Source organism: Schistocerca gregaria, chromosome 2 (genome assembly GCF_023897955.1).
Source record: "Schistocerca gregaria isolate iqSchGreg1 chromosome 2, iqSchGreg1.2, whole genome shotgun sequence".
Taxonomy (NCBI): Eukaryota; Metazoa; Arthropoda; class Insecta; order Orthoptera; family Acrididae; genus Schistocerca; species Schistocerca gregaria.
In genome coordinates this window covers 812171648-812184620 of record NC_064921.1, presented here as the reverse complement: position 1 = coordinate 812184620, position 12973 = coordinate 812171648, and the positions used below count along the sequence as shown (strand labels likewise).

Here is a 12973-nt window from a genome sequence, read left to right as displayed (position 1 = left end):
CTCCGGAATATTTTACCCATCATAATTTAAACATACAGTAAAGCTGCATGCCCTCGGGAAAAATTATGGCTGTAGTTTGCGTTGCTTTCAGCCGTTTGATGTACCAGCACAGCAAGGCTGTTTTGGTTAATGTTGTAAGGCCAGATCGGGCAATCATCCAGATTATTGCCCCTGCAACTACTGAAAATGCTGCTGCCCCTCTTCACACACAAGTTTGCCTGGCCTCTCAACAGATACACAGATACCCCTCTGTTGTGGTTGCATCTATCTGTATCGCTGAATCACTGAAGCCTCCCCACCAATGGCAATGTCTATTATTCTTAGGGGGGGGGGGGGATTAATCGTTACAAAAAGTGTATAAATTAATAACTTCAGAATTGATTATGCTTTACTGCCTAGAGGCAAAACTAAACCATAATCTATTAAAATTACACTCAATAATGACCAGTTACCAAGTATTTATAATTTTGTATCTGAGAGAGGTAAAAAACTGGTGGTTATTTACATTTGGTATACCTGGTGTGAAAAAAATTACCAAATACCTAACAAAAAAGAAAGAAGGTTCAGGACTAACAAAACACGTAGGCAGATTTCTAACTTTATTATTGGCAGCATTACCATCTCGCCATCTATTAGTTCATAGCAGTCAGAGCAGTGGGTATTGCAAAAGAAGTAATGGACAAGAAAAAAGGTGATTACTGAATTAGGATTATTATTAATTATTAAGATTTCTTCACAATTTGGATGTCTATCTTTGATTCTACACAACTGCCTTTGTAAATTTTCTTGTTTACTCTAATAACAATAATTATATTCAAAATTTTCATCAAATAATTTTATAAGAACAACAGCTTACCTTAAATTCTTATCAAATCTTTGAGAAACAAGATGCAGTAATAAAACATCTGTTTCCCTGCATCTTTCCTGTACTATTTCTAAAGCATTATCAATTATTGTATTTAAATGGTATATATGTTCATTTTGTTTATATTTTGCAGGTGAGTTATTTGACCTCAATAGTGTCTTTAATTTTATATTCTCCATTTTTACAGATTGACGTTAAAACATATTCATAAACCAAATCTTGAATATTTTCTGCAAAGGACATGTTGGATATCATAAATAAACAATATAGATGAGGCTCATTTATAAATTTTGTAGATTTTTGTGTATATTTAGGTACAATCATTTTACTGCTATTGATTCATTAGTTAATATAGTCGATTTTTCATTTCCTTTCAATACCTCCAATCTTGAGGAATTCAGATTAATCCTATAAAATTTAAGTTTATATAAATGAAGTTACTTCTACTATTGTTGTTTGTGGAAATAGTAGTTACAGATGGAAAGAGTGAAGTAACGAAATATTTGAATGGTTATGGTTACTTAGACATTCAGGATGATACAAAACTGAGTGATATCATATTTAGTGAAGCCTTAATGAAATTTCAGTACATCATCATGAAATAAATTGTATGTTAAGTGAAGAAACTTTGAATTTTGTGTGGTGTTAAAGATACAAATACGTACTAAAATGTATAAATGGAATAAGAAAAATATAAAATGTTAGTGCAAAGGTGAAACTAAAAAGGTATTACAAGTAACATGGGCAGGATTTTATTAATTGCAAAAGTATATTGACATTTAGTTTCAACAAGATAACAATAATCCTGTTATCTCAATTACAAATAAAAGATATGTGCATAATTCTGAAATTATGCTCACTGCTGTTCAAAGGATCTAGATTGAAATTGTAATGTGTTAGATCATGCATTTTTTTCAACTAAGAATCCTGATCCAGTGGAAGTACATATGGATGGCGAAGAGCAGTGGTACTTGGAGAGTGATAGGAACACACCAAAAGATAAAACAAATCTATTTAATATTTTGGTTCATAAAATTGGTTTGACATTTGGTGTAGAACACACAGATGTTTATGGAACAGTAATGCATCCATACTATAATAGTTTTTATTAAGAATTATCTCAAAATGATACCTATGCTATTCAAAACTTTTGTAGTGAGAAGTATTGACATCAGTACTACCATCTACACTCAAAAGAATTCCAGTTTTTCATCTAAACCAATTGGAACTTTATGTCAAATTAACAAGTTCGATCACTTATTGTTTGTGAGTGAAATTTTATATATTTCTATTTTCAGAAGTGAGTATAGATATTTAGTGATATGATCTCAACTAACAACTAATTGCGTAACTTTTTTATGGCAAGATTTACAAAAAATAGATGGAATATATCAAAGACAATGTGAAATTGTTTTATTTGTATTTGTATATATATCAAAAATTTGTATACATTACAATTAATACCAAGGTATCCTAAGTAAATATCTAGTATGGGATTGTGTACACAATTCAAATTAAATGCTGTATGCACAAGTACAGGAAAAAAGTTTTTTGTTCTTTAATGAACTTTTCCATATGGTGATAGATGAATGCAATTTTAAACATAAAAGATGACATGTTGTAAATATAGAATATTCAAAAACACCAACTGGAATAAATTGTGCGTTTAGATACATTAATGGATTGTTCCATTTTTTCAAGAATGATATTTTCTATGAACATAATGAATTCACAAAATAAATTCGTAACAGTTGGTACAACTGATTTATTTTTATTTGGTGTTGATTGCAATAAACCACCAGCATTAGTTCCCAATGTAATAATTAGTTAAAAACTAGGAAATTTGACTTTTTGCTAAAAAAAAAAAATTTCTACGTAAAAGGTAGATGTCCAAAATAAAATGAGTAAACATTGCAAAAAACAGAGAAGTCAACTGATAATTTTACTTTACGGAAATATAGACAATGGTCATAGTACAACGTGTAGACACTGTATCAATGAACTGAGATGGAAATATTTGGAAACAATGACCTTATTCTAAAATTAGAAATGTTGATTACATTTTTTTAGATAATGAAGCTAAACCATTCAAAGAAAATATTTTTTTTTGCTCTAACAATTTGCCTGAGAAATAAAAAAAAAAAAAAAAACAGAAGAACAATTAGAGATTATCCAATTGATAACACGCTCGCAAACAGACTCCAAACTATAAATTTTAAGAACAATCTACACTTGCTTGACCCAAACTAATTGATAAATCATTTGCAAGCAGACTGCAAACTATAAATTTTGAGAACAATCTAAACTTGCAACACTGGACATGCCACGCCTCCCTCTACACACCACTCGAGCCACACCAACACTGCTTGACCGCTATCGACAGCGACATCACGGCCGCCGCCAGCTGGCTCACTGACCTCGACCCAGTCAAAACAAACAGCTGAGCAACATATGATCCCACCATGGCTACCGCACCCTCATCTTGTCAACAACTCGTCGGCACTATGCACACATACCACCCGGCCGTTCACTACTCTATTGCGCCCAAAACTTGTTCACCCACCCCACAAGACGATTTCAGCCGTATTAATGCTTCATACAGAAGTGAACGTGTTCTCACTCCTCCGCCACCGAGTACTGAGTTTCACATTCGTTATCACACACATGATCTCTTCTACTCGAACTGTTACGTCAATATTGTGCCGCCGACCTTGTCTTGTACACCAGGTTACCCTTTGATAGAGACGGATTTTGATTTCGACCCCATGTCACTCAGTGATACACAGCAGACTGCTTCATGATATACATTTTTGCCTGAACAACTGCAACAGCTATGTGAGAAAATTGCGACATAGAACTTGTTGGTACAAGATCAGTTACACATGCCGCAGCCGACACCGACCAAGCACGACATGCAACAAACTGCTCCTGTCATTTTTCTGCCTCCGACTGCTGACTATCCTTTGCCGTTACTACCAGCTACAACTAATACCCTGACAATCACGCTACATGGATCTATGTCCCAGATGTCACACGCCGCCTCAAGTGGAAATTCTACGTTACTGATGTGAGACAAGCAATTTATTTACACCGCTGCCACCTTTCCTTGGTAGTTCCAGACACTTCTTTTCTGTACCACGGCATAACCAGCCACATTCCAGTGCCGCTTGCTTTGCCGCTCTCTTCACTACCTCCTCAATGTATAACCAACACATCTGCCATTTCTGCTTTGACGAGTGGGCATCTTTCCGCTCCACTTGATGTGCAAAACAGCTGTGGTTGAAGGTTGGGGGGCATGGCCGTGAGCTCTGTGCATGAGACATGGCGATGGCGAGAGGTGGTGGAAGGCCGACATTGTCGGCAAAACCATGTTCGGAGCAGGAAGGCGATGAGACCTAAGGTAAGTCTTTCCACTCCCGGGATTGGAATGACTCCTTACCCTCTCCCTTAAAACCCACATCCTTTTGTCTTTCTCTCTCCTTCCCTCTTTTCTGGTGAAGCAACTGTTGGTTGCGAAAGCTTGAATTTTGTGTGTATGTTTGTGTTTGTTTGTGTGCCTATTGACCTGCCAGCACTTTTGGGTGGTAAGTCACATCATCTTTGCTTTTATAAATAAAATAGAAAGAAACTTCCACATGGGAAAAATATATTAAAAACAAAGATTCCAAGACTTACCAAGCGTTAAAGTGCCGGCAGACAGGCACATGAACAAAACACACAAACACACACATAGAATTACGAGCTTTCGCAACTGGCAGTTGCTTCGTCGGGAAGAGGGAAGGAGAGGGAAAAATGAAAGGATGTGGGTTTTAAGGGAGAGGGTAAGGAGTCATTCCAATCCCGGGAGCGGAAAGACTTCCCTTAGGGGAAAAAAAGGACAGGTGTACACTGGCACACACACACACACACATATCCATTCGCACATACACAGACTGCCAGTTGCGAAAGCTCGTAATTCTGTGTGTGTGTTTGTGTGTTTTGTTCATGTGCCTGTCTGCCGGCGCTTTCCCGATCTTTGTTTTTAATATATATATATATATATATATATATATATATATATATATATATATATATATATATATATATATATATATATATATATATATATCAACACTTTTCTAAAATATTCCTATACTAAAGTATACTACTGTACACAATCATGTGACAGTCAAAGAAAGAATGCTTATGATTCACTTATAAACTACAGATAGGATAGGAGAAGAGTTTGACTGCCTCAGGAAACATGAAATATTGAGACAGACAGATGGGGTAAGCATTATCGCCACATAAATGAATACAACACAAAATGTTGTTCCTCTACTTGCTTGTAGGTCTTATTTCTGTTTCAATGCACATTATAGTGTGTTCCTCCTCTCTTTTTACAGGATAAACATTTCTACATGTGCCATCATTCAACATCTCACTAGAATTAGAGATGACACTCATCTTACCACTATCATTTACATTACTCATTTACATTTCTCTTACCATTTCCTTGCTCATTCTGGCCATCCTCCACCCAACCATTCCTTGAATTTCTACTATAATTATTACTGTTCATCGTATTTACCTGAAATTCTCTCCCCGATTGATTATTGTCATCAAAACTCCTCCTACAATCTTCCACTGAGTACTTTACCCACTCCACTTTATCCACATAATTCAAGACATCTCTAATATTACCCCTAGGGGCAGGTACAAGCAATTCTCTAACTTTCTGAGGACTACTTTATTTCTAAACCCGTAATTATTGATTCACTACCTAGCCCAAATATTTCAGTTTGTTTATCCAAAGCTGACAGAAACCTTTCACAGTACCCTTCATAGAGTTAAATCCCTCTCCTCCCCAAAATTCACTCAAAATTCTCTGCTGCTTCTCTTTTGATCAATATTAATCTAAAAATGCTTTCTCAAAGCTTTGCGATGAGGTATAGCTATCATCTACCTGAGTTGCCCATCCATAAGCATCCCAGTTCAAAAAACCTCTCACAAGTGACATTTTCTCTTTGTCATTCTATGTTTCAGGCAAATCATTAAATTCTCTAATGAAATCTAGTGGATACACTTCCCCATTTCTTTCTTTCTTTTTTTCTCAGAGCTTTTGTCGCACATAAAAGCGGGGTTGGCTGTGTTACTATTGATTTGTCAGTGTCAGTGGCAGAGGGTGGCCGGATGCCCTTCCTGCCGCCACCCCGAACCCCTCCGGGATGGAATGAGTGTACCCCAGCTGTATGCATCTAGTGTAAGCCATGGAAGAGTGCAAATGTTTTCAAATGTCTGTGAGTCATGCAACTGAGGTAGAACATGGGGAGCAGCTCAGTATTCACCTAGTGAGATATGGAAAACCGTCAAAAAACCACACCCAGGCTGGCCGGCATACTTGCCCTTGTCATTAATCTGCAGGGTGGATTTGATCTGGGGCCAGTACAGTTACCCACGTCCAGGAAGCAGCACATTAACGCTCTCAGCTACCCTGGTGGTTCTGAGTATGCACTTCCCCATATGGTTCAAAATTATTAAATTTCTTACAACTAACAAATGAAGGACTGTTTGGGACCCTACATACTCTATGCTTTTGATTTTGCTCCTCTTCCATATTTTTCTCCATTTTAGCCAATTTGGAATCTACATTTTTATTCACTTTTACCAGTTTTTCCTCTACCACTACTGCACACTTGGTTTCTACCTGTTTCTAAATCATTTTTATCTGATCAGTTGAGTTCTCAAGTTTAGCACTATTGTCAGCACAAAATTCCTGGCTGCTTTGATTTCATATTTACACAGTTTTTCAGAAGCCTCCACCCTCCTACTACCTGTATAGACATCACAAAGCTTCTTTCTCTCTTCTGCACATTTACTACTGATCAATGTTAATTTCTCATTAGTGTTATGTACTACTGTCTTTATCTTTTCATCACAATCTTTAGCTATCACTTCAACCTTCTTATTTAATTCTAAGATTAGAGCTGGCAACTTTAATCCCCTTTTTAGTTTATTTCTTCAGTGCATCCTTTAAATTAAGCATGTCATTTTTTAATGCTATCACTTTTCTTTTCCACCCTATTAATGTCTTTTTTCATACTACTGATGTCTTCTTTCATACTACTAATGTATTCTTTCATATGCATATTACTCAAACTATTCATAATTGGCATTAATATTGCTTCCACTTTTCTGTCTGCCATAAACTTTTGCTCTTGCTGATTTTTGCTACTAGGTTTCTTCTCCTTAACCTTAATGATCTCATGCACTTCAGTACTGTTTATGTCCGTTTTGCTCACCTCACCACACACTATAGATGATGCTTTTATCATTTCATCTACAGTAGGACTTTTATCCCCATCATGTCTGATTTATAAGCACTATTGTCTGCTGAACCAGGCCCATGTTGTACCTTGTCTCCCTTCACAATGTCTTGTTCATTAAGTGCACTCATTATGTATCACTTAATATGAAGTGGCTTTAGCTACAAAATTACTTTCTTTTTTTTTTACCACTCATCTGCTGATTGCTGCTGCTGCAGTTGTGGTTGTCATTCTCGATCTGACTGGGTGCGGGAAGTTGTAATTCTCTTGGCAAGGCATCTTGTTTATCTCCAGTCAGCTGTGTCCACCTGCGTGCTGATTGTCTGCTCCTGTACTCAGTGGCTGCTTCCATAGAACCCACTAGCTGATTGGTTGCTGTTATACTGTGGTCATGAATCCCATGCACTGATTGGATGTTGCACCACTGCACTATAATCTGCTGTTGATTTCACTGTTCAAAGTTTGCGAGTCCCACTTTATTGTGGCTACATACAATATTCCTCACCCGGGGCACCAAATCTAATGATTCGCCTTCTTTTTATTTTTTATTTGTTGTCCTTGGTGTCAACGTATTGTGTTGCTATACTTGCTGAAAAATGGGATGTCGGGGGGGGGGGGGGGAGTTAAAAACGGACTACTTTAAATGATATAGCTGACAGTTGCATATTTGCATTTCACAACCCTCCATATACACATTTAATATGGCCAGTGCACTATTGTTTAAGCCTCATTAATATTTTGCAGGTGAACATCCGCATACTGCTACAATAGATTACTATTGAACATCTACGAGGAGTAAAAACCATAACCACCTAGTCCTTGAAGAATAACAAGGTAAGTATGGAACAGGCACTGTCATTGTTTTAACACACGGCCTAGTGTTACACTTATTTCACCATTAATTTGATGCATTGTTGTTGATCTAACCAATACAGGTTCCTCGTCTGAAACTTGGCTGTGGACTGACTGTCTCGGGTCCAAAAATTGGTCCCTTATATGTCCTCACAATAATAGGTGCTGAAGCTACACATTGTTCAAAGTTTAATTAACATAAATAACAATTAAAACTTAACTCATTAAATTAACTGAATACATAAACTTCTGTCTTTTTAACAGTTTCTCCTACTACTAGAGTTAAGCCAAATTATTTGTTTAACTCATGAAATTAACATATGTAGTTATGCAAAGAATACTTTTGATAAAACTGTTACTTACTTTGGGATTAGTTAAGGGCTGGCTTTGCTAACATGTTTTCAAGTAGAGCCAAACAGATCTTTTAAGAATACTATTAGTTGTTCCTTCAAATGTTTATAATTAGTACAGAATTTATATTTGTTTATGTGTCAACAATAGAATTTAAGTTACGAAACAGTTACTGATTTTACCCTATAATAAATGACACTAACAAAATTACAGCTGGTGTTATATTCTTTAAAACTGATGGCCAACCTTTCTTTTTTTTATGAAAATGCAGATTACACTTATGTAAGTTAATGCTAATTAGTCAAAAGCAAAAAATGAATTTTAAGGAGGCAGATGGGGAGGGGGAGTAAAAAATATCCCTGCCTGCTTTGTCACAATGTGAACATAGTGGAACTGGTGTGCAATGCTGCCACTGGCTTATGAATCAAACAACACCCTATTCCTTGGACTGAAACACTGATCCTCTGTGATGTCTCTCTTAAGAGAATATCACCATTTGTGACACAAACAATGTGTCACACTATTTATGAACAACTCCAGAGCCTGTTCCACCCAGGTGTCAGACCTACAGTCTACCTCATTACAGAATACTTTGTGTGGCCCACCATCAAATGGAACTGCCACACCTGGGTTCAAGCATGTGTACCTTGCCAGTGCAGTAGAGTTGAGAGACAAGCACAACTACAATTAGGTCGTTTTAAATTTTGTAAGCTTGCTTCTTTCATGTAAACATATATCTCATAGGCTCTCTCCTAGAGTCAGAAGGACCTGAGTATCTACTGTCAATAGTAGACAAAGTGTCCCGGTGGATGGAAGCAGCTCCCTCAAGTACATCACAGAAGAGTACACCACCTCCTCCTTTGTAGAAATGTGGATAGCATATTTCAGCACATCAGACACAATAACTGCAGTCCAAGGCTTCCAGGTCAAGTTGATACTTGTGGTATACAGCACTACTACAGCTCTGCAAGGACCAGTGGTGTACTCTATTACGCGCGGCCGAGAAACACATCGTTGTGATTAATAAAATTCTTTTCCGGGCTATTATGCCGTGGTCTGATGGATTTCGCATTGTAACCCAACGTTACAATGCGAAATCCATCAGACCATGGCATAATAGCCCGGAAAAGAATTTTATTAATCATGACAGTTCCGGCCGTGAAACTTTACATTTTACAAACACATCGTTGGCAACACTTTTCCTAGCACAGAACACTGCTAGTATTGCAGACCACTTTCATGTGCATGAACTTCCAACCACAGCTATTGGCCACCCATAACACTCAGCACTTGGCTGCCCAGAATATACACAGACTCCAGCCACTGGCTTCATTAATTACGGAGCCTTATTTAAGGCCACTACTGATGTCTACAAGCCAGTTCTAATGAGAATGTTCTACTGCACAACTGGGGAGTGCTATACTGTGGTGGACCTGCTGTATGATGTCGATTTGGCTGCACTTTGGACTTAGAATCTGAACGGTATGCGGGAGCTGGGACTTCAGCATTCACTAGGCTTAGTATGTCAATGAACTTTTGATTCCACCAGAATTCTGCATTTCGCTTGCATTTCCTGGAAATTGGTATAATCACCGTCAGTCTATATAATTTTTCATAAAGTGCTCATCTTGGTGCTTGGTAACAGAATTATTTGTATCAGTGTTGTCTCAATAAACAGTTTTATGTGGTGAAATAGAACTTGCAAAGCTGCCCTTATGTGCCACAGCGAGTCGTGGACTGAAGCATTACCATGGGTACTACTCAGTAACTGAACTGCCTTCAGGGAGGTCCTGCAAGCATCCCTCACCAAGATACTACCTGGCAAATCACTGGTGCTTCACACTGTTTTTATTCTACTGATTTCATTCACACTGATTTCATTCTACCCACATAAGACTCTGAGGAAATGTACCTATCTGCACTGGTTCAGTGGATAAAGGATCACATATATATCTACATGTCACTTCCTGTTCCACAGTCGGTGCCACATGTCTTCATACACAAAGTGCTCTCACACTGCAAACATGCCATGCAACAGGACGACACAGTCTGGCCAGTGCTGCACCCCCATGCACACATGGGTGTATGTATGGATGGATATGTGTGTGTGTGTGTGTGTGTGTGTGTGTGTGTGTGTGTGTGTGTGTGTGTGTGCAAGTATATGCCTATCCTTTTTTCCCCCTAAGGTAAGTCTTTCCGCTCCCGGGATTGGAATGACTCCTTACCCTCTCCCATAAAACCAACATCCTTTCATCTTTCCTTTGCCTTCCCTCTTTCCTGACGAAGCAGCTGCCACTTGCGAAAGCTTGAAATTTTGTGTGTGTGTGTTTGTGTGTTATTTTATTGTGCCTGTCTACTGGCGCTTTCCCACTTGGTAAGTCTATATACATACACTATTCAACAACATAGACAAAGCATCCAAATCACTTCACCTTTCAACAGATGGCACCCTACACCACCAGCTGCCCATAGATACCAGCATTATCACCACCTACAACCCTGCCACAGTCTGGGGCAGATCCTTCTGCAGAGGCAGCCCCACTACCAATGCTCCCTTTCATCTCCAGCCACACATCAGAGTCCTGGTACAGCTGCACAAGGGCCTTCCATGTCACTTGCCACCCTACCAGCTGTACAGCATCAGTGCCACATGTGACACAACTACATGGAATGGTCCACTTGTTTCCTGTGTTGCAACCAATCATGACTCAGCTGGTCACACACACCTGTGCATGCTATTTCGGGCAGACAATGACGCCATTTGCATCTCTCCTCCAATGCTCTGCACTCTGTGGGGATATCAGTAGTGACACACTATTGGGTAGACATCCAGACATGTTGATGCCTCATGCTTTGTGAATAAAGTATTGTTGTTTTTGTGGTCTTCAGTCAAAAGACTGGTTTGCTGCAGCTCTCCATGACACTTTATCCTGTGCAAGCTTCTTCATCTCCAAGTAGATACAGCAACTTGCATCCTTCTGCGTCTGCTTGGTCTCTCTCTACGATTTTTACTCCTCACATTTCCCTCCAATATTAAACTAGTGATCCCTTGATATCTCAGAATGTGTCCTATCAACCAATCCCTTCTTTTAGTCAGGTTGGCCCAGAAATATCTTTTTTTCTCCAATTATAATGGGCACCTCTTCATTTGTTATATCATTTACCTTTCTAATCTTCAGCATTCTTCTGTAGCACCACATTTCAAAAGCTTCTGTTCTCTTCTTATTTAAACTGTTTACCATCCATGTATCACTCCCATATATGCCTAGCTCAACTGTCAAAATCTGACATTTTATGATTTTGAGAAAAAGTTCTTGACCAATTGATGCTGGGAGTCTTGCCTCTCACCTTTCACAAGTTCTAAACAAGAAAATTGAATGATGTTTCACACTGGTGCCCTATATAAATTTTAAGTCAAAATTACTTACCATAATGTACAGTTTAAATCATGATAGCATATTCATTGTAAACTTTCCATTTTCATGGGGCAAACATGTGCCTGGTGGATGGTATTTATGCGAATGTGTTGTGGTGACAGTGAAATTTAGTGTAGGTGATATGGTACTCTGGGACTGTTTCTCTTACTTTGGAGTCGAATCTTTAGCTGTGGTCCATATTAAAATGAAGGCAGTGGTAATACCTCAAATTACTACATCCAACCATGTGATATTATCCTTCTTATTCAACTACACAGTTTGAAAGAATAAGCTCCCACCTCCACATTCAGTGAAATGAAACTACATTATCCCCTCACCAAAATACATCCAAAATTATGTCTTGGCCAACTGTATATTAAATGAAGTTCTACTGGCTTTCTCTTTCATTCCTTTCTCCCAGTCCATGACTACTTACTATTTTTCCTTCTCTTCCTTTTCCTAGTATAGAATTCCTGTCCCCCATCATTACAACATTTTCATCTCACTTAACTATTTGAATAATTTCTTTTATCTCATCATAATTTTTTTCAATCTCTCCATGATCTGTTTAGCTAGTTGGCAAAGTACCAGGTGTAAAAGTATGAAACTGGAATTTCCTTATAGATGATGCTAGCCATCACTGTAGGGCCCATGACACGGTGTCTGCAGTGCCACTGGTATCCCGTAACAGCTGACAAAGAATGTCAACACACAGTAACCCAAGCACCATACATCAGTATCTGTTTCAAACTCATAAACATGTCAAGTTTAGTACCTACGAACTATGATTTGAGGACAGCATTGGTTTTCTGTTATTATTTGAAGAAAACTGCAGCAAAATTGCATCAAATGCTTGTCAAAGCTTTTGCCAAACATGCTCCTGAGAAAACACAGTGTTTTGAGTGGTTCAAACAATTCAAAAGTGGTGATTGTGATGCGAGAAATAAGAAGTATGGGAAACCACCAAAAAGTTTGAAGACCCGAGTTGCAGGTCTTACTGGATGAAGATGATATTCAAACTCAAAGGGAATTTGTGGAACAATTGAATGTGATGTAGAAAGCCATTTCTCTTTTGTTGAAAACTATGTGAAAAGTGCAGAAAGTGTTGTTGTTGTTGTCTTCAGTCCTGAGACTCGTTTGATGCAGCTCTACATGCTACTCTATCCTGTGCAAGCTTCTTCATC

The 12973-nt window shown here is 38.1% G+C and overlaps 1 long non-coding RNA gene across 1 annotated transcript in view; it reads left to right on the top strand.

Moving 5' to 3' along the window:
• The window catches only part of LOC126335118 (uncharacterized), a 32380-nt gene extending 23987 nt beyond the window's left edge, over nt 1–8393 (top strand). Inside the window, exons 2-3 of the long non-coding RNA XR_007564817.1 lie at nt 7915–8004; nt 8106–8393. This is a non-coding gene — a long non-coding RNA (uncharacterized LOC126335118). The remainder of the gene's footprint in view (nt 1–7914; nt 8005–8105) is intronic.
• The last annotated feature ends 4580 nt before the right edge of the window (nt 8394–12973 follow it).